Source organism: Rosa chinensis, chromosome 1 (assembly GCF_002994745.2).
Source record: "Rosa chinensis cultivar Old Blush chromosome 1, RchiOBHm-V2, whole genome shotgun sequence".
Taxonomy (NCBI): domain Eukaryota; kingdom Viridiplantae; phylum Streptophyta; class Magnoliopsida; order Rosales; family Rosaceae; genus Rosa; species Rosa chinensis.
In genome coordinates this window covers 561,274-581,641 of record NC_037088.1, presented here as the reverse complement: position 1 = coordinate 581,641, position 20,368 = coordinate 561,274, and the positions used below count along the sequence as shown (strand labels likewise).

At 38.7% G+C, this 20,368-nt stretch overlaps 1 long non-coding RNA gene and 1 pseudogene across 1 annotated transcript; one reads left to right on the top strand and one right to left on the bottom strand.

The window, feature by feature from the left end:
- Positions 1-10,078: 10,078 nt before the first annotated feature.
- LOC121051625 lies at positions 10,079-11,902 on the bottom strand. The gene is made up of 3 exons (XR_005806273.1): positions 11,872-11,902; positions 11,696-11,754; positions 10,079-10,163 (listed from the first exon to the last, which is right to left on the bottom strand). It is a non-coding gene; the product is annotated as an uncharacterized LOC121051625 (long non-coding RNA).
- Positions 11,903-17,386: 5,484 nt separating this feature from the next.
- Positions 17,387-20,136, top strand: LOC112175121 (annotated as a pseudogene).
- Positions 20,137-20,368: the final 232 nt, after the last annotated feature.

Sequence of the window (20,368 nt, the reverse complement as noted above, 5' to 3'; positions counted from 1 at the left end):
TGAAAAACTGTCGTCTGATTGAAAAATTGGTGTAGTGATAAGACACTTCAAAATAACCTTTTTATTCATTAGCCCGTCTGCATAATCCTAAAAATGATAAGGATGTTATCAATTCTAAATACCCATGTAATCATGTTCGATCTAATGACATAGACTTTCTTCAAAGCCCAGAAAGCTTCAAGTTAGAGAATTTGAAAGAGGAAAAGATAAAAGACGGTAGCTTGTTTCAGATTGTATGGGGTTAAAATGTAGAGCATATGGACTGGCTTACGCAGTATAGGCTTAGCGTGGGCTGATGCCTGCAGTAAAATAATATATATGCTCTTTCATGCATAGAGTTCCTTATAACTGCTCCGGATTTTATTCTGAATGCCCTCATGTACGACCTTAGTAATAAAATTCTTCTTTTCTTCAAAAAAAAAAATGTATAGAGTTCCTGTTGTAGGAGAATATGATTTGAGAGAAATTGTGTGTTGTATTATTGATAATAGGATCCCTTTATATAGGGGATTACAAAGTACATACAAGGTAATAAAATCTAAATATAACTAGGAAATCTAGAACCTTCTCCTATTATAACTCTAGAAAATAAACCCTAGTTTGAAGAGGCACATTAGAATACAACATCCTTAAACACTCTCCCTTGTGCCGCTCAAACTTGGTGATTACGCTTTGATCGTTGTCTCACTAAAAATCTTGCCAAGTAACAAAAACTCAGTGGGACAAAAATAACCCTGGTCGAAGGACAAAAAGAGCACAACACGTCCTTCACTCTTCGAAATCGAACATGTAGACATCATGCCTCCCCCTGATGTCAACATCTCCCCCTGATTGCTACAATCATGGGAGTTTGGATAACTTTCTCAATCCGATGCTCTTCACATGTTTCTCGAATGTGGATTTAGGTAACGACTTAGTAAATAAGTCCGCTACATTATCCTCTGATCGGATTTGATTTACTTCAATTTTTAGAAGTGATTGTTGTTGATGATTGTAAAAAAACTTAGGCGATATATGCTTGGTGTTGTCACCCTTGATGAAACCTAATTTCATTTGCTCAATACAAACTGCATTATCTTCATAAATGCATGTAGGTTCATCTGTGGTAGACTTCAAACCACAAGTTCCTCGAATGTGTCTAATTACAAACCTTAACCATATACATTCACGTATGGCTTCATGTAGAGCAATAATCTCTGCATGATTCAATGAGGTAGCAACAAGGGTCTACAAAGTAGATCCCCAAGATATCGCAGTGCTTCCCATGGTAAAGACATAACCAGTTTGAGAGCGACCTTTGTAAGGGTCAGAGAGATACTGTAAGACCCTGGAAATTCGTTATTAATGTCTTGGAATTTCCTTGAATTAATAAAGTTTCGTTAGTATGATTTCATGGTTCGAGGGTGAAGTGAAATTATTTTTCGGACGAATAATTATTCGAAATGCACATTTTAGGGGGGCTTACGAAGTCAACTTTTTATACATACGGAATTTGGGAAAAATTCCTTCATGAAAGTCGTAGAGCCCGTCGATATGAGATCATACATACGCGGAACGCAAGAATCGGAGTTCGTATGAAGAAGTTATCTCGTTTGGAAAAGTTTCCATTTCGGGTATAAATACCTAACTATTTTTGGAAATTTTCCAAAAGTGTCAGTTTCCATTTTTGGCAGCCGGCTCTATTCTCTCTCTCTCTCTCTCTCTCTCTCTCCTCTCCTCTCCTCTCCCCGAGCGGAAAATAGAGCACGTTTTCTCCGACCGATATCTCACTCCTCCGGCCACCAATCCTCACCAAACTTCTTCCCTTAGCTTCGCCTTGACCTTGCGCAGCTGCCAATGGCAGCCTTGCACCGCGAAACAGCCTGTAGAGGCGGCGGGAAGCTTGTTTTGGTCCGATTGAGGTCGATGGCGATATCTCGAGTTACCGACGACTAAAACTCGAGTTTCTTGGCTTGTTGAACTCGCCTCAACCTCCTGATCATGCTTCAAGAAGAAAAGCACTTGAAGTGAAGTTTTTCGCCTTCGTCGGAGCATCGTCGGTTTCTGAAAAAATACCGGCCACACACGACTGTTTTGGCAATTTTTGACCACTTCCTTTCGTTTTCAGACTTCATGATAGTTAGGAAAGTTGTTCAATTCGATGAAATGAAGAAGGGAAGCCTGGCCCCGACACCATTGGCGATGGTTGGCGACTGCTCTGCCTCTAATTCTGGCGACCATTTCCGGCCACTTCCGGCCATCTCAAGGGCATTTTTTGCCCATTTTTTTTGTTCTACATGTTGATACGATCATTTCAACATACAATACTTAATTTTTGGAGATCGTATGATTAAGTTATGAATTTTACGATTTCGATCATTCGGTTTGTGATCCTTGAGGATCGGGCTGTCCGATCGATCTGTAGTTTTGATATGATGATCGTATGACTGTCTCGATGACTTTGTGTGGTCATTGGTGAGGATCCGACCGTTAGATCATCGTTTAAGTATATTTTATGAATCGTTTGCTGAGTTAAGACCGCCCTTGATTTGGTACTTGACTGTTTGAGTTGACGAACGATTGAGATATTCTGATTTGGTTGATAGAAGACGCAGCGGGAGTTAGAGGTGAGTAAATCTCACATGGTTCATTTACGAACCGAATCTTGCTATTTTTCTATTTATTTGATAAATTGTGGAAATTATTTTTTGAAAATAAATATTTGTTTTTAAATAAAATGGACTTGATCCCTACGGTCCATGGGTAAGTAAACACACGTTTTTCTTATAAAAATGAATTTCCCGATTTTGAACGCATGTGAACTATAATTGGTATTAGTAGTCATTCCTGTGAGGGTGACTACGTGTGTGTGTGTATATATATATATATATATTTACGTGAAATATATATTAAATGGTTTGGTATTTGGGGAAGTGTTGATTTTATGGTGTTGATGAAATTGTACGATTCATCATGTGAGTGATTGATGAAATTGTACTTGAATATCAGTGTACAATTCATCATGTGAGTGATTGATGAAATTGTACTTGAATATCGGGGTACGATTCATCATGTGAGTGATTGATGACATTGCACTTTGATTATCAGTGTACGATCCATTATGTGAGTGATTGATGAAATTGTACATTGAATGTTCTGGTCTAAGGACCGTTTATCACATTGGTAACGAGGCAATTATTATCGTAAGGCTGAACCCCAACGGGGGTGACAGGTTACGATTCAGTTAGAGTTCTAGTCTGTCTACCAATATATTGCATGGGGGATAGTTTTGAGTTATCGTGTGCCCATGGGTATATTTGTGTTACAAGAAAGTGTCGGTGTCCTTCCCTTTGTCATTCTTGTGGAACTTGATTTCGAATGAATCGTGGAGGTAATTTTTAATGTAATCTCCTGAACTAATTTTCTACGCAGGTATTACTGATTTTTATCTTATTTGATTTTAAATTCAGATATGTTTTGTGGAGTTGATTATTGTTGCTTTAATTTATCTCACGAGTTGAGAAATTATAAGCATGCGTAACGTGAGTCACTTTAATTGAGTTTACTCATACGGGCTTACAAAGCTTACCGGGTTTGTTGTCTACAATCCCGGTGCACTATTCTATAGTGTAGCAGTTATTCCTGTAGGTCAGGAGAATCAGGACCGTGACGGAGCTGTCTAGGGTCGCAGCATTCAATTTATTCGCATTTCTTTTGTGAGGTTTGTCATGCTCATTTAGAGCTTTACAATTTTACCTTATGAGTATGAGTTGTAAATTTTAACTCGAGGATTTTGCATTTGAAATTTTGAGTGGCGTGTGGTGCGGTTTGTTTATGAGAAAAAAATTTAGGACTTTATTTGTTTTAGTTGTATTCATGTTTCGGATTTGAATTCATTGTTCTTCAAAATTCGGGGCGTGACAGATACCCTGCATCAGTAAAACCCATCAAGACATCGCTGCCACTTTGATGGAGGGGAGGAAGAGTAGGACGCAGGCCACTTTGGGCAGTGGCGTCGACAGCTACGTTACGGAAATTGGCATTTTGCCTTATGGGGTCCGATCCCAAACTTCCGTCATTTCTTTTCTCTCTGTAGGGATAAAATAAGCCCATATCAATCGTACCTTGTAAGTGTCAAAAAATTGTCTTTACACCAATCCAATGGCGGTGTGTTGGCCGGAACTATGTTGAGCTAACAAGTTCACTGCGAATAAGATGTCTGGTCTTGTGCATTGAGCTAAGTACAATAATGCGCCTATTGCACTTAGATAGGGCACTTCTGCCTCTAACAATTCTTCGTCCTCATCCTTTGGACGAAAATGATCTTTTCCGGGCTCAAGACTACAGCTAATCATGGGAGTACTCGCAGGCTTTGTTTTATCCTCATTAAAGCTCCTTAGTAATTTCTGAGTATATGTTGACTGATGGATCATAAGCCCATCACTACGGTGCTCGAGTTCTAATCCGAGACAAAACTGTGTTTTTCCAAGATCTTTCATCTCAAATTTGGATTTCAAGTACTTGGCAGTTTCTCTTAACTCATCTAGAGTTCCAATTAGGTTCATGTCATCGACATAAACTGCTACAATTACAAATTCGGAACTTGTCCTTTTAATAAACACGCATGGGCATATTTCATTGTTGACATATCGCTTTCCAATCAAGTAGTCATTTAGACGGTTCTACCACATCCGTCCGGATTGTTTCAATCCATATAGTGAGCATTTCAATCTTATAGAAAACACGCTCCATGGTTTGGAGGCACTTGATTTGGGTAATTGAAGTCCATCTGGGACCTTCATATATATCTCTGAATCTAGATCCCCATAGAGATATACTATAACCACATTCATAAGCTGCATGTCAAGTTTTTCAGAAACTACCAAATTGATAAGGTAGCGGAACTTTATACTATCCATTACAGGAGAATATGTCTCCTCGTAATCAATTCCAGGGAGTTGTGAGAAACCTTACGCCATAAGGCGGGCTTTGTACCTAACAACCTCATTTTTCTCATTACTCTTTCTAACAAAGACCCATTTATGGCCAACAAGCTTTATACTTGGGGGTGTCAGCGTTATAGGCCCAAATACCTGTCTCTTTGTTAGTGAATCCAATTCAGCCTAGATCGCATCTTTCCATTTAGGCCAATCCGCTCTTCGTTGACATTCTTCAACAGAGCAATGTTCGATATCATCATGTTCTATGATTCCTTGAGCAATAGAATATGCAAATGCATCATCAAGGATAATAAAGTTTCTCTTCAACGTCTCATGTACACTAATGTAATTTATGGAGATCTCTCTATTACCTGGAAATGGTTCTATCATCGGGGCATCCCCCAATGATGTCTCTTGGACATAACCATAATCCGAAATATCTTCATGAGACGGATTATCTATATCGATGATTAATGGATCCTTTTGTGCCAAACTCGCTTTCTTTCTTAGGCGAGAATCTATCGAACCTTTGGGCCTCCCTCATTTTCTTGCAGGGAGGCTGGCCTTAGCCACATTGCCATCTCCACTAGGGATGGCGGCGCCATATCCTCCACTTTTGGGGATATCAATCCTTGCAGGCACGTTTGCAGCAGGTATATGTGATCTCGTCACTTTAGCGATATCAGAAAACGCATCAGGCATCGAATCTGCTACGTTCTGAAGATCGAGTATTCTTCGCACTTCAATTTTAGACTGTGCGGTTCAGGGATCAAGATGAGACAAAGTGGGGACAGACCACGACAATTCCTGTCGTTCATGTTGAACATTAGTGTTCTTATCTCCCTTTATTGGCGGGAAGACTGTCTCATCAAAGTGACAATTCGCAAATCTAGCTATAAAGAGATCGCTTGTCAAGGGTTCTAAATAGCAGATCGCTGGAGAATCTTATCCAACATAAATGCCTAATCGTCTTTGAGGTCCCATTTTGGTGCGCTGTGGCAGCGCTATTGGCACATAAACTGCACACCCAAATATGCGTAAGTGTGAGACATCAGGATCATATCCAGTAACCAGCTGGGATGCAGAAAAAGGTTAAGCGGCAGTAGGCCTCAGACGAATAAGCAAGGCTGCATGCAATATTGCATAACCCCAAGCAGACACAGGGAGATTGGTGCGTATAACCAATGCTCTAGCAACCATTTGAAGTCTTTTAATGGCGGCTTCTGCGAAGCCATTTTGGGTGTGAACATGAGGAACAGGATGTTCAACCTCAATCCCAATGGATATGCAATAATCATCAAAAGTTTTTTATGTAAACTCCTCAGCATTGTCAAGACGTATTGACTTAATAGGATGATCAAGGTGGTGAGCCCGTAATTTAATGATTTGTGCTAGGAGTTTAGCAAATGCAGCATTTCTTGTGGACAAAAGCATGACATGTGACCAGCGTGTCGATGCATCAACCAACACCACAAAATATCTAAATGGTCCGCACGATGGATGAATAGGTCCACAAATATCACCTTGGATTCTTTGTAAGAATGGGATATTTTCTTTGGTGTCCTTTGCATTGGATGGCTTAGATCCTAACTTTGCTAAAGAGCAGGCTTTGCAAAACAAAATCTAAGCTTTAGAAGCAGAAAATTGGGTCAAGGAGGCAGTCTTGGCGTCAAAGCTAACTTTAGGGCGCATGGGGTAGGCGGCTTCGGGAAATGACGTCCGGTTTTGCATAGGAATGGCGCCATGTGGCCCCAGTGCCCTTCCTTAGACCAAATTTCGGATTTGACTTCTTTTCGTTTTGAAAAATGGATGTGCGTGTGAAGTCTTTAGTATACGGATCAACATATCACAACCTGGGTGTTCCAAACGGTCATGCCAAAGCCTATATGTGTCAGAATCTCATAAGTCATCTCTCATGACATGATTGGATTCAATAATTCGAATAGTTGTTTCATATAACCCACTAGAGCGACACCTAAGTTTCTCCAATACTCATTTATGGCCATAGTCATTAGAGGTTATGCAAAGGAACGCTTGTCCATTCTCACAATGTGTTTCCACATGAAAACCATTGGCTCTTATATCTTTAAAACTCAATAGGGTTCTTCCGGCCTTAGGAGCATATAGAGCTTCAGTGACATTAATACTTGCGCCATTTGGCAACATTAATTGGGCTGGTCCTCGACCATGAATCAATTGTGATGGTCCTACCATCGTAGTCACTGAATATCGACTAGGCGTCATCCATAGGAATAATTGCCCATGTCGCAATATAGTATGTGTGGTGCTGCTATCTATGAGGCATTCAAGCTCTCCAAGAAACATACTGAAAAATAATAAAGTTCGGAATTAAAATATGTCCAAGACATCACTACTAGGATAAAGTTCATAGACATCAGTCCACAACTGATGTTTAAAAAAAAAAAAAACCGATGTCTTAGTGGGTGATGTTAAAGATCGCCAAAACTAAGACATCGATTCAGAACTGATGTCTAGTTTGCAACAAGACATCGGTTTAAGGTTCAGAACCGATGTAAAAACGTTAATGTGATCACCATTTTGGTGTGTTTAGCTATTGTCAAACCTTCATATTTTGGCATTAGATGCTTAATGAAATATAGGTCTAACAACACAATTATCCATTTTAACATCGTTATTGATTTAGAAACGATGTCTGATAATATTTTACACATCGGTTGCTGAAGAAGAACGATGTCCAATGCCATGTTGGACATCAGTTCCTTGGTCTATATTGATGTCCATATTTATGCTAGACGTTGGTTTTTGTTTAAGAACTTATGTACATTCTCTTTCTTGACATTGGTTTTTATTTAGTAACTGATGTATTTTTTCTTTCTTAACATCGGTTTTTGTTTCCGAACTGATGTATTTTTTCTTTTCTGACATCGGTTTTTATTTTCAAACTGATGTAATTTCTGGTTTTTGACATCAGTTCTTCATCAGTAACTAATGTTTTTTCTTTTCTTGACATCAGTCTCTGAATTCAAACTGCTGTTATATCCCTTTCATGCTGTATTTGGTACTAGAAAGCTGATCCACAAATAACATGAAATTCAAATATTAGAGAATTGCATTAATTTCTATCCAAAATTAGAGCTTGAGGTAGCTTCAAAAGTTGTGCACAATAAACCCTAACCTACTTTAAGGCTAGTCTAGAAGATACCACTACTCCAATAACTACATGCAGTATAATTTGTTCACAATTCATCCTGATATCACTACATCTACTACAAAATGGTCAGCACAATCTAGCCTTACTCAAAATCATATTGCTTTGCAGCATTGACATGACTGTGAACTAAAGAAACAAGTTCATGAAGAGCATGGATGGCAACCGGCTCCAGTTCATGCAAAGTAGTTTCTTGCTTTAGCTCCTTTCCTTCAAGATCCTGCCTCTTACTCGCCCGATCCAAATCCTTGTCATTCTGATCTGGGTAACATATAAAATCATGGCTGTCAACAAAAAGAGAAATGCCGCTTGCATAAACATGCACTTCAAATTTACCCTTCTTTTCTCAAAACAAAGTAATCTTAATATAAGATGATCTGTCAGACAGCTTATAGAAAACTAACCTACTTGTCTATTATTAAGCAGCTTACACGCATACCTCTCTGTGTTCGCCATTTCCACCGAAGAAGCTTTATGTAGCACTTGGTTCTGTCCCAAATCTTAGAAATCAAATATAACTAGAAAGTGAGCCCGCGCTTTGCTGCAGGAATTATTGTTATATGATAGTTAAGGTTGTAATACAATTGATCTTTTAATATTACAGAGTAGTATGTTTATGTTTACCCAAAGAAAAAGTAGGTTTCACTCCAATGAAAGGGTCTATGGAAAACATAAATACCTTTATGTCATATCTGCTAGAGCATTAGGCATGCCTTTTTGACCTGCTGTGCTGCTCCCAGCTCCACCTACAGCAGCACAAAAATGAGCTTTTTTATTTTTAGGTGAGAACTGAAAAGGCCAAGCAAAACAATGATGAAATTGACACATCATATACATTAAAACTAATGAGCCACGAAACTTAACCCTCCATATACATTAATATCAAGGCCAATCTTGAGAAGAACAGCAACATTATTCTTCAGATACTTCAGCACAGCCTTCCTCTTCTTCTTAATCGCCCCTAGCCTCACCTTTATGCTCTTTATATCAGATTTGCTGCATCAAAAAGACCCAAAATCAGAATCCAAAACAAAACTTAAAAGAAACAGGAAACCATACTCTACATAAACTTGGGCAGAAAGACAAACTGAGTTTAAATTTATCATTAAAAGCCACAGTCGACCAGAGAGTAATAAAAAGCACATACTTGAATAAGTTACTGAGATAGTGCAAAGCAGCAAACAAAGTAAAAAGCACATACTTGAATAAATATTGATGAACAGCAGCCAATCCAGTTCCTGAAAACAACCTAAATAAATTCTGAAAAGCTAAAATCAAAGAAAATCCAAGATGGTATTAATTTTACTCCAATTGGGCTCCGTTAAGAGTAGAATTAAAAGCTACAGACTCAATAGTCAATTCAATGAGTGCTTACCAATGCCGATAAGCAAAGCAGATAACCCCTTGTTCTTTGTCAAGTCTCCCATGAATATCTTTCTACACAAAAAGAATGATGGAACCCATTAGCTTATTCTTGACGTATTAGCCTATTTCCTCCTTCAATTCCCAGAAGCAGTCATAAAATAATGTATTAATAAACACATAATAGAAAACCTAAAAATGAATTCAACCCTGTGATATGGAATTAGAGAAGCTGATGAGAAAAAAGGAAGACCTGAATTCACCCCCAAAACTAAGTAGCTTTGCTGGGCGTTGATACAGAATCATTTCCTAAGAGCAAGTGTGGTCTTGCTCCAATCACTGTCTCGGAGTTAAATAGTAAGTCTCAATAAAATCCTTCCTTTTACCTGCATTAGCCAGACCCCATCCTTATCTCCGCTTAGTCCCTTGAATTTTGTTTCACCTAATGCAAAGATGTACTCTGGATCATCAACAAGTGGAGTATTCTCATTGAAAGTATAAATGCAACAGGTTCATTAACCAATTTAACAATCATTGCATATATAGCATATGTGAAGGGGAAAAAAAAAAGGAAGAAGCTATAATAGAAGAAAATGGAGGAAGTTGTATACCAATTGAATATGTGACTGGTCCTTCCATATTCGACCAAAATACTGTAAATATTTTACTCCAGCTGGAATGAGAATATTTTCCTGTAAAGAAACATGAAATATACTCGACCAAGATCACGGTTAGAATTACCCTATAAATATTTTCCTTTGTCAGCCATGTTTAATTGTAATTACTAAACTATGAAATACTGCAAAGAAGCTTGTAGATTATGTATTTTTTTAGTCACAATCAGAGTGCTAAAGTTTCTGCAAAGAAGCTTGTGGAATACTGCATAATTCCTCAAGCAGATAAATAAATCCAAACTTTAACTTTCACACTATGGCAAACGTATCAATCATCTAGATATAGCTAAGGTCGCTTTTTTATATAGTCAAAAGGTGAATGTACAACAGAATAAGTCCATGTCAAACCATGATCATAGGTCTAGCAAGCAATATACGACCTTTTTTATTTTAAATAGCTCAAGAGGACTGACTGACGACAATTGAAATCAATGAGTTGAGGCTGGTTTCAAACACTGATCAATTAAATAGAAGAATATGTACGCAACCCTCGATCTCTCACATCAGATGGAGAAAATTAGAAGTGGATAAGGACCGAGCGAGGGTTACAAATACTAAACAACAAATTATGAGGAATTACCTCATTGGATTAAAGGTGAAAATTAAATGTAGCAGCAGGACTGTAATTAATGCTACATTCTACCATGATGTCTATGTACATTATTCTAGTAGTGTAACTTGACTCTACCATAATAAAAGAGACACAAGATGACACTTTACAATGAGACTATCAACTCAAACCCAGCTGCTGAAGTGATATTATAACAAGAACAACATTACAGAGAATCACAAAATAAAGAAACATGAACTATACTCGACAAATAGTGAAACCATTATAGAAATAAGACAAAAGAAATTGTAGCAGTAAAAACTATAAGTGGTATTGACTCACAATCAATGAATGCTTACTTCACCATATGCCAACCATGTATTTAATACCATTCTTGGCAAGATAAATCCATAAAGGAAAAACCCTACCTTGACTGTGATCCAGAATGTCATTGCTGTCAGAATTGGAAGGATCAGCATGCTATCTGGAGTTGTGAGATCAGTAAACCAGAGAGCACCACCATTTTGAAAAGACGGAACTTTCTCGCCATGTTTCTAATCTACAATAATATGTGTTACAAAATTTGAAATTCACAAATTCAAGAAAAAGAGATATATCAAATCTTAAATGGAACTATGTAAAACAGATGCTATAAATTTGACGGGCTCATATCTTACAGCAAGAAAGAAGATGATGAAAATAGGACCTTGAATGAATAATCCTTTCAATTGAGAAAATGGAGTGACTCCGTATCTGCAGAATTTTATGCAGTTTCATAGTTAAATACTTAAATGCCTGGGCATGCATACAAGATGGCTGCATGATGATAGGAACTGAAATGAACTGTAGATAAGAAATCTATATCTAAACTCAAAGTTTGAAATAAGTCATAACATTTATTAAATAAGAAATGATAGCCAAGTATAGTTAACAAGCAAGCAGCTATAAAACGTAAAAAAATGAATTCAGAAGATATTCAATCAGACTGAAAAACACTTACACATGGAACAATGCCATCATCCGTTTCTGACCTTCTCTTAAATCCTCAGGATCTGCTTCCTAACAAATAAAATGTGTTCAAAGTTTCAAACCCTGAAAATGAAGCTTTTTGCAAACTGTATAACTTCCACTATATCATCTCAAACTAATACAAGTCACAAAAACTGGAAACATTACTTGTTTGGCAACAAGAAGCTCAATTAGTTCTCCTGGTATTGGCATCAAAACCCTGGTCCCAACAGTTTCCTGCAAGTGTCAAAAGAAAATCTATGGTAAGGGCCAAGTAGCACTTACTTCTACATTTGTACTCAAATATGTGCTACTCCTAGAGAAGTTAACCAACTGGGTTGGTTTGACATTAAATTCTCTGCATACAAGATTCAATTTCATCATTAGTCTAGATCGACATTGACAGCATAACATGCCACACTATCTCAAAAGACTAGGAAAGGAAACTGCAAGATTGAGGGGAACAAGGATAAACAAAAATAAGTAGACATACCCGGAGTCTAGGGGAACTGAAGAAGACATACAAGATCGGGTTCTTGGATGTTGTAACAAGGTATTCCTACAAGGAAGGACTGCAGAAACTACTGGAAAAAGAAGTAAGAATCCATCCAACATCTTGAGTAATTTCAGTCCCGGAACAGCAACAATCCATCCACTCAACAAACCTAAAGTAACCCCCAAAATAGCTCACACGCATAGATATAGATGAATTGATACATAGGATTAGAAAGAAATTAATCGAGAAATTAACCAAAAGATACCCAGAAGCAATTGAAAACAATTTAACACAAAATCGAGTGAGACCCAATACCTGAATCGATCGCGAGCCTTGTCTTAAATGTTAGGTCTCATCTTCCATGGTGGGCTTGACGAGGGAACAAGGTGGAGCTCCGGCATGGACTACGTCATTGGTGGATTTGGTGATTTGAGGAGAGAGATGAGAGAAGAGGTGTGCCGGAGGAGAACGGAGAATGAGGCAGAGAAGGAGGAGAGCGGAGACGGAGGCCGAGGCTGAGGCGAAGAGTAGTTGGGTGATGGTTGGAGGCGGAGGATGAGGAAGAGGAGGTCGGGTGCTGGTAGGGTGTCGTGGTGGGTAGGGTTTGAGAATGAAAAAATGTCGTGCTAGTCAATATGACTAAGTGTTGGGGAATTGAAATTTTGTTTCCCCACGTTGAAAATTTGGTAACTTAGCCATTTTCCGCATTTTTCAAAATTTTGAAAAAAAATGTAGACATCGGTTAACTATTAGAAACGATGTTAATTGTACAGATAAAAATCGGATTTCTAAGAACTGATGTTAGAAATTTTTTTTACATCGCCTCAAATCCTAACTGATGTCTATTAGCATTATTCTAGTGGTGCATTCAATAATAAAACGATACTTTATTAATAAAAATGGCCAATGATTACATCAAAGTTTCTTAACCAAAGTATAATCCAAAATAGAAATCAAACCTAGACAAATTGTAGTCACTCAATCCTTTTGGTAACTCCAATTAGACATGACCAGGAAAGTAAGAAGAGATGTCGGTGGAGCAAAGCTCGCTTAAGTACCACTAATCTCTGCTTAGTTTCCTAGACATCATATTTAATTGGGTGAGCCTAGTGAGAAAGAGTTAAAACAAAATATCATTTATTGACTAAGGCATAATTGCCATTACGTAATACTTGGAAAGTAAAAGGACTATTCTAATCAAAGTCTGCGGCATCCTTGTGCACTTCATCTCCAGCTTTGAAGTCCTCTATGGTGAGATTGACATCTTCACCATCTTCTTCTTCGGCAGGATAGACTTCTTGCTCCCTTAGGTCCCTATACTCCTTGTAGCATGCAGCTAGTTGATTGCTTGTTTTCATTGCTTGAACCAATGCTCACTTGATCCACATCGATGACACACATCATTGTGGTTGTCTCCCTTTAATTGAGGTGCACGTTGTGGACGTCCCCTAGGTGGGTTGACGCCACCACCACGGCCGGCGGCGCAACGACCACCTCTCCCACTTGTGGCGTTGCCACCATGTGTATCCGCTCCAAATTGGCGGTTTCCTTCTTTGTTAGGGAAGTTATATGGACCCACACGTCCATCATGTCCCTATTCTTCGGGTTCCGCTCCTTGCGCCCTCCTTTGGGCGCATTATAATTCACCTCATGAATGCTCTTAGTTCCAACGGGCCTTGAATTATAATTTTTCACGAGTATGTTGTCATATTTCTCAGCTACAGACATAACATTGATAAGCTGATTAAACCTCGTGATCCATCCAACATTCCATTCATTTCGATATTGCTTTAATACCAAGGTTGCTGAGACGGGGAAGGTGGAGAGAGTTTTCTCAATTAGCTCTTGCTCTGTGACAGGCTGTCCACAAAACCTCAACATGGATTTGAGGTGAAGAGCTTCTAAATTATATTCAGCAACAATTTTGAAGTCCGCAAAATGCAGATTGCTCCATTGGACCTTCAAATCAGGGAGGAGGGAATCTTGGACATTGCCAAAGCTCTCTTCTAGAGCTACTCATAATTCTCTTGCATCTCTGATCGACATGTACTCCATACGAAGTGATTTATCCATGTGTCGTCACATCAGGATGACTGCTCGAGCATGCTTAGTAGCTGTAGGCTCGAAAACAAGATCCGAGTTTGGTGGCTGGATTATGGGTAAGAGTCAACCATGGGAAAGTCGAGTCTTGGTTCATTCCACATCCTGAAAATAATAAGAAGAAGTAGATTAGTACAGGAGTAAAAACTTCCACGATCACTAATAATAGGATTTCCGAGCTATGCTACCAAGAAATCAATTTCCAAGTTTATTTGGATTAGACCGAAACGATGATGTTTAATATGGTCAAAGATCGATGCTTGAGGACGCTCTTAGTCCTACGATCACGAACACTCTTAGTTCGTATATAGCGTGAATCCCCACAATTCCGCTTATTAAATAATCGAACCCATGTTCGTATATTGCAAATCCTGAAGCACATAAAGGAATTTAAAAGACAAGAAGCAAGAACTTTAACCATAAAAACTTAATTGATGATTTGGGGCTTGAGAACACGCGCATGTTGATGCAAGCGTGTTGGAACAGCAGCAGCAAAACAGCAACAACAGCAGCAGCAAAACAGCAACAGTAGCAACAGCAATAAAACAGCAGCAGCAACATATCAGCAGGACAGCAGCAGCAGGACAACAGCGGCGGACAACAGTAGCAACAAAGGCAGAAAACAGCAGCAGCAGTAGTAGGAAACTGCAGCAGCGGCAGCTGTGGCACACGGGTGCGCAGGGGTAGCGCACGGTATGGCTAGCTATAGCTAGGAACTTGAGGCAGTTTGTGGTTAGGGTTTGCGGCAGATTTTTTTTTTTTGGTGAGGAGAGTTTTAGGGTTTTGGTTTTTAGGGCTAGGGTTAGGACTCGTGCTGATAACGTGTTGTAGGAGAATATGATTTGAGAGAAATTGTGTGTTGTATTATTGATAATAGGAGCCCTTTATATAGGGGATTACAAGGTACATACAAGGTAATAAAATCTGAATATAGCTAGGAAATCTAGAACTTTCTCCTATTATAACTCTAGAAAATAAACCCTAGTTTGAAAAGGCACATTAGAATACAACATCCTTAAACAGTTACTTATTTGTTTACGGCAATTAAAGGATACAAGAAGGTTGCACCCTCACAGGTAGAAATCATTAATTAGTAGCAATTCCCCTTTTTTTTACTCAGGTAAGTCTGTACATTTCTGAAAAGAAAAAGAAAAAAAAAAAAAACAGTAGTTTCTCCTCAATATATATATGCTCTCATAGTAGAATCTTACCATCAATTAGATTGAGTTTTTTACAATTTTTGGCTTCTATACTAATTATTATAGTTCAAGTTTGCCTCCGGACAAATTCAAGTTCGTCTCCAGACAAACCAGAGTTACCGGGATCGCTCACATGTGTCGCGACCCGCGTTTCGGATCGTACGTACCAAAATGCGGTACATCCACGATCCAGATCATTAAACCAAGCGATGTTTGATCTCCGCCTTCTGCTTCATATCAGCAACTCAACATCTTCTTTTCTTCGTCCTCTTCAAGGCGATGGGAAGCCTCTGTTCTTCTACAACTCAACATTTCCACTTCATTCACCTTCGCAGTTCATTCCTTTCTTTGGTATGTTCGGAGGAATTTTTTTGTTTTTTTGTTTTACTCGTGTTCTGCAGCGGTGAAGTTTTAGATGAAGACCACATATTTGTTTAGGTTATTTATTAAATGACTAGCAGTTTAGTCCCATTAATCTATGATTAAGGGTATTGCCATACTGGACCGAGTTACTTGATATCTTCTATTATATAAAGCAAATTGTTGGGAATGATGGTTAAATTTTTGAAACTCCTATTATGCCCTTTATTGATTGAATTGTTTAAAAAATAAAAAGAGAAAAAGATATAAACAGTACATGAGGTAAGACCCATTCTAAATTTTTGTACCCAACTTTTGGAAACTATCATTTTAGTACCTGGAGTACTACCCAATCCAACCCAATTTTCGTACACGCCGTCCATGACGACGTTAACTCTTCTGACAGCTGGCATGATTTAAAGAGGCCACGAGAGGAGCAAGTTAACGCCGTTATGGACGGCGGGTACGTATGTTGGGTCGGACTGGCTATTTAGGGTACCAATGTGATAGTTTCGGAAAGTTGGGTATGAAAATTTAGAATGGACCATAGTTGGAGTACTGTTTATATTTTTTCCCAAATAAAAATTGTATTACAAGGCTAAAATAGTAAATAAACAAAATCAGTATTTTCTTTTCAAGAAATTACAAAGAAAAAATAAGGGAAAAAACTCACTTTGTAACCTTCAATAGTATTATGTTGCCTTCAAATTTTTTTTCTTTTTGTTTAATTTTCTTGAAATTTTTAATTTTTAAATTTGTTTTAAAAAAGTAAATTAGCAAGCACGGAGTGCATGCCAAGAGACTAGTATATATATATATATATATATATATATATAATTAAGCCAATTTTTGAGGGAATGGTTAAATTTTTGAACTACCATATATACCCGCACATAATATAGTTGTTAAAAAAATAAATTATTTCTATATGAGGATAAGACAGTCAATTGACTGTATCATAGTTCAAAAAATTGCAATACCTCCTATGAAAAAAGGAGAAACTTCCCCAAAAATCAGGACAGAAACTGTTGTAACTTTTTTAAATTAAAAATAAAAATAAAATAAAAGCAAGTTGACATGTGCTCCGGGCTAGTATGGATAATGCAAAAAAAAAAAATTAGAAAAGAATTAATGGTCCTTAATTAAATAAATTATTAAATACAATAATATTAATATCTTAGCGTACCGCGCACCATAGACACTAGCACTAGCATACCATCTACCCGTATTGCGTTTCCGTATTGAAATGACTCGCCATCCGGGCAACACTGAAACAAACTCCCTCCTGAATGCGCCACTGTCAAAAATGTGGACAGCGTTCCGCCAGCAATGTGAAGGGGAGTCGTCAGTTTCTGAAATCTAGACACATGTACAAATCCAAACACAGAAGTCACAACTAATGAAGCAGAAGTAAGGAAATGAAAACCAAATTTTGTCATAGCATGCAGCAATTACGTACGCAGCAATGCAGCATGTTCATCCATACCCTAAACCTAGATTTTTTTTTATAAATGTAAGACCCCTAACTTGATCAGATTTCTATCCCATAAAATTAAATGGCCTTCTCTGTTCTCCACTTGCTTGCGCTTTACCTTATCGTCCAACCATTTTGTGTACATGCTGCTCAAACTGCAAATATAAGCTTGGGGTTGTCCCTAACTGCATCAGACAACTCTCTTTCGTGGCAATCTCCCTCCGGGGAATTTGCGTTTGGGTTTCGCCGTATTGGTGATCAGGACCTCTTCTTGCTTGCCATTTGGTATGACAAGATTCCAGAAAAGACTCTTGTTTGGTATGCAAATGGAGACAATCCAACACCAAAAGGATCCAAAGTGGAGCTCACAAAAGATGGTAATTTCAGGCTCACTGGCCCTCGGAAAGAGGAAATCTGGCCGCAGCCTGTTATTAGTGGAGTTGCTTATGCTGCCATGCTTGACTCAGGTAACTTTGTTCTTGCAGACCAGAATTCAGCTCTTTTATGGCAGAGCTTCAAAGACCCCAAAGACACCATTTTACCAACCCAAGTGTTGGAAATTGGAGAAAAGCTATCTTCTAGGCAGACTGCAAGCAACTACTCAAAGGGGAAGTTTCAACTCCAATTTAAACCAGACGGTACGCTTGAGTTGTACCCCATAGCCTTGCCTACGGAGTTTGAATATGATGCTTACTACAAAAGCAATACATCTGATGCAGCTGATAAATTGAATTCTGGCTATCAGCTAGTCTTCAATGAGTCGGGTCATATCAACATTGTTCTGCGGAATGGAAATATAGTAACCCTCACAAACAAAACCGTATCGCCATCAAGAGATTACTATTACAGAGCAACACTAGATTTTGATGGGCTTTTTACCCTATATGCTTATCCAAAAAAAGGGAGCGGGACATCCTGGTCCTCTTTGTGGTCTATCCCAGAAAACATTTGCTTCGCCTTCGATTCAACTGGAGAGGAGGGCGGCGGGCCATGTGGATATAACAGTTACTGCAGACTTGATGCAAACACAAGGCCAATTTGTGATTGCGTTCCTGGCTTTTCTGCTTTAGATCCCCAATATAAGTTGCGCGGCTGCAAACAAGACAGGATGCACAGTTGTGAACTAGGTGATTCAAAGCCACAAGATGTATATGTGATGCATGAGCTACCAAATACTTTCTGGCCCTCTTCTTCAAACTTTGAAGTATTGCAGCAACTCAATGAAGATGATTGTAGGAGGTCTTGCCTCGATGATTGTAACTGTGTGGTAGCAACTATCAGAGCTGGGAGGTGCTGGAAGAAGAAACTGCCACTCTCCAATGGAAGGCAGGACTGGAATGAGTATGGCAAGGCTCTCATCAAATTACCAAAATCTGATGCTCTAGAGAATCCTGCATCTCGAGATTCAAACACAGAAAAGAAAGATCAGAAAACTGTCATCTTAGTAGGAGCACTCCTTCTAGGTAGCTCTGTGTTTATCAACTTCCTATTGGTTGCAGCAATTGCTTTTCTTGTTTTCTATACATACCGAAAAACACATAGGGTTATCACTAGCACATCCAGTATCATGGAAGCAAATCTACTCGCTTTTACTTACAAAGAGCTCGAAGAAGCCACAGATGGTTTCAGAGAAGAACTTGGAAGAGGGGCTTTCGGCACTGTGTATAAGGGAGTCATATCATCTCCAAGCTCAACAAACTATGTGGCGATCAAGAAGTTGGACAAGGTGGAACAACAAGGTGAAAAGGAATTCAAAACGGAAGTGAGTGCAATAGCCAAGACCCATCACAAAAACCTCGTCAGACTGCTCGGCTTGTGTGATGAAGGGGCAAATAGACTCCTAGTCTATGAGTTTATGAGCAATGGAACACTAGCTAGCTTTCTGTTTGGGATTTGAAGGCCTGATTGGAACAAACGAATCCAAATTGCGCTTGGTATTGCAAGAGGGCTCATGTACTTGCACGACGAGTGTAGCACGCAGATCATCCACTGTGACATCAAACCGCAGAACATACTTCTCGATGATTCATTCACAGCAAGGATTTCGGATTTCGGATTTCGGATTGGCAAAGCTTCTGCTAAGTGATCAAACTCTGACTCATACAGTCATTAGAGGGACCAGAGGGTATGTTGCACCAGAATGGTTCAGAAATACTCCCGTTACTGCGAAGGTTGATGTTTACAGTTATGGGGTGATGCTGTTGGAGATTATCTGCTGCAGGAGGAGCCTCGAAATGGAAAAGGAAAATGAAGAAGAAGTGATACTAACTGACTGGGTTTACGATTGCTACAAGCATAGGAGATTAAACAAGGTGATTGAGGACGATGAGGAGGCAGGAAATGACATGAAAAGGCTGGAGAGGCTAGTAATTGTGGCAATTTGGTGCATACAAGAGGATCCATCTTTGAGACCTACCATGAAGAAGGTTACACAAATGCTCGAAGGAGTGGTTGATGTATCTGTACCTCCAAGTCCTTCTCTTTTTAGTTCAATATGCTGAAACTTACTGTATCGATCCAGTGGCAGATCCAGGATTCGAGACCTGTCTAGGCTAATTAGAAGTACACTAATTTTTTTTTTTTTTTTTGAGGTTTGGAACCCAATGGGAGGCTCATACTCACGTCTTTATTATTTTCAATCAAAACATACAATGCGAGGACATAAAACCAAACCTCGTAAATTAAAAACTGCAAGCATACATTTGTTGTAAAACAACAATAAACTAACTAAATCGTACCATCTGAAACCCACTCACTTCAAACTCAGCAATCATAGAATCATTAGCAATGCTATCGGCAATTCTTTTTCGATGTAGAGAAACATCAAATCATCAAGAAACTCATCTTCCATCTTTTGAAGTTTGTTTTTTTATGATGTTCATAGATGAAAATGCTCTCTCTATTGTTGTTGTAGAAACTGGCAAAGTCAGCACAAGACAAATCAATCTATAAATCATAGGAAAGAGTGCTGACTTTCTTTATTCAACTAATCGCCGACACCTTTAGTTGTCTTGGCAAATCTTGGATACTTTTGAA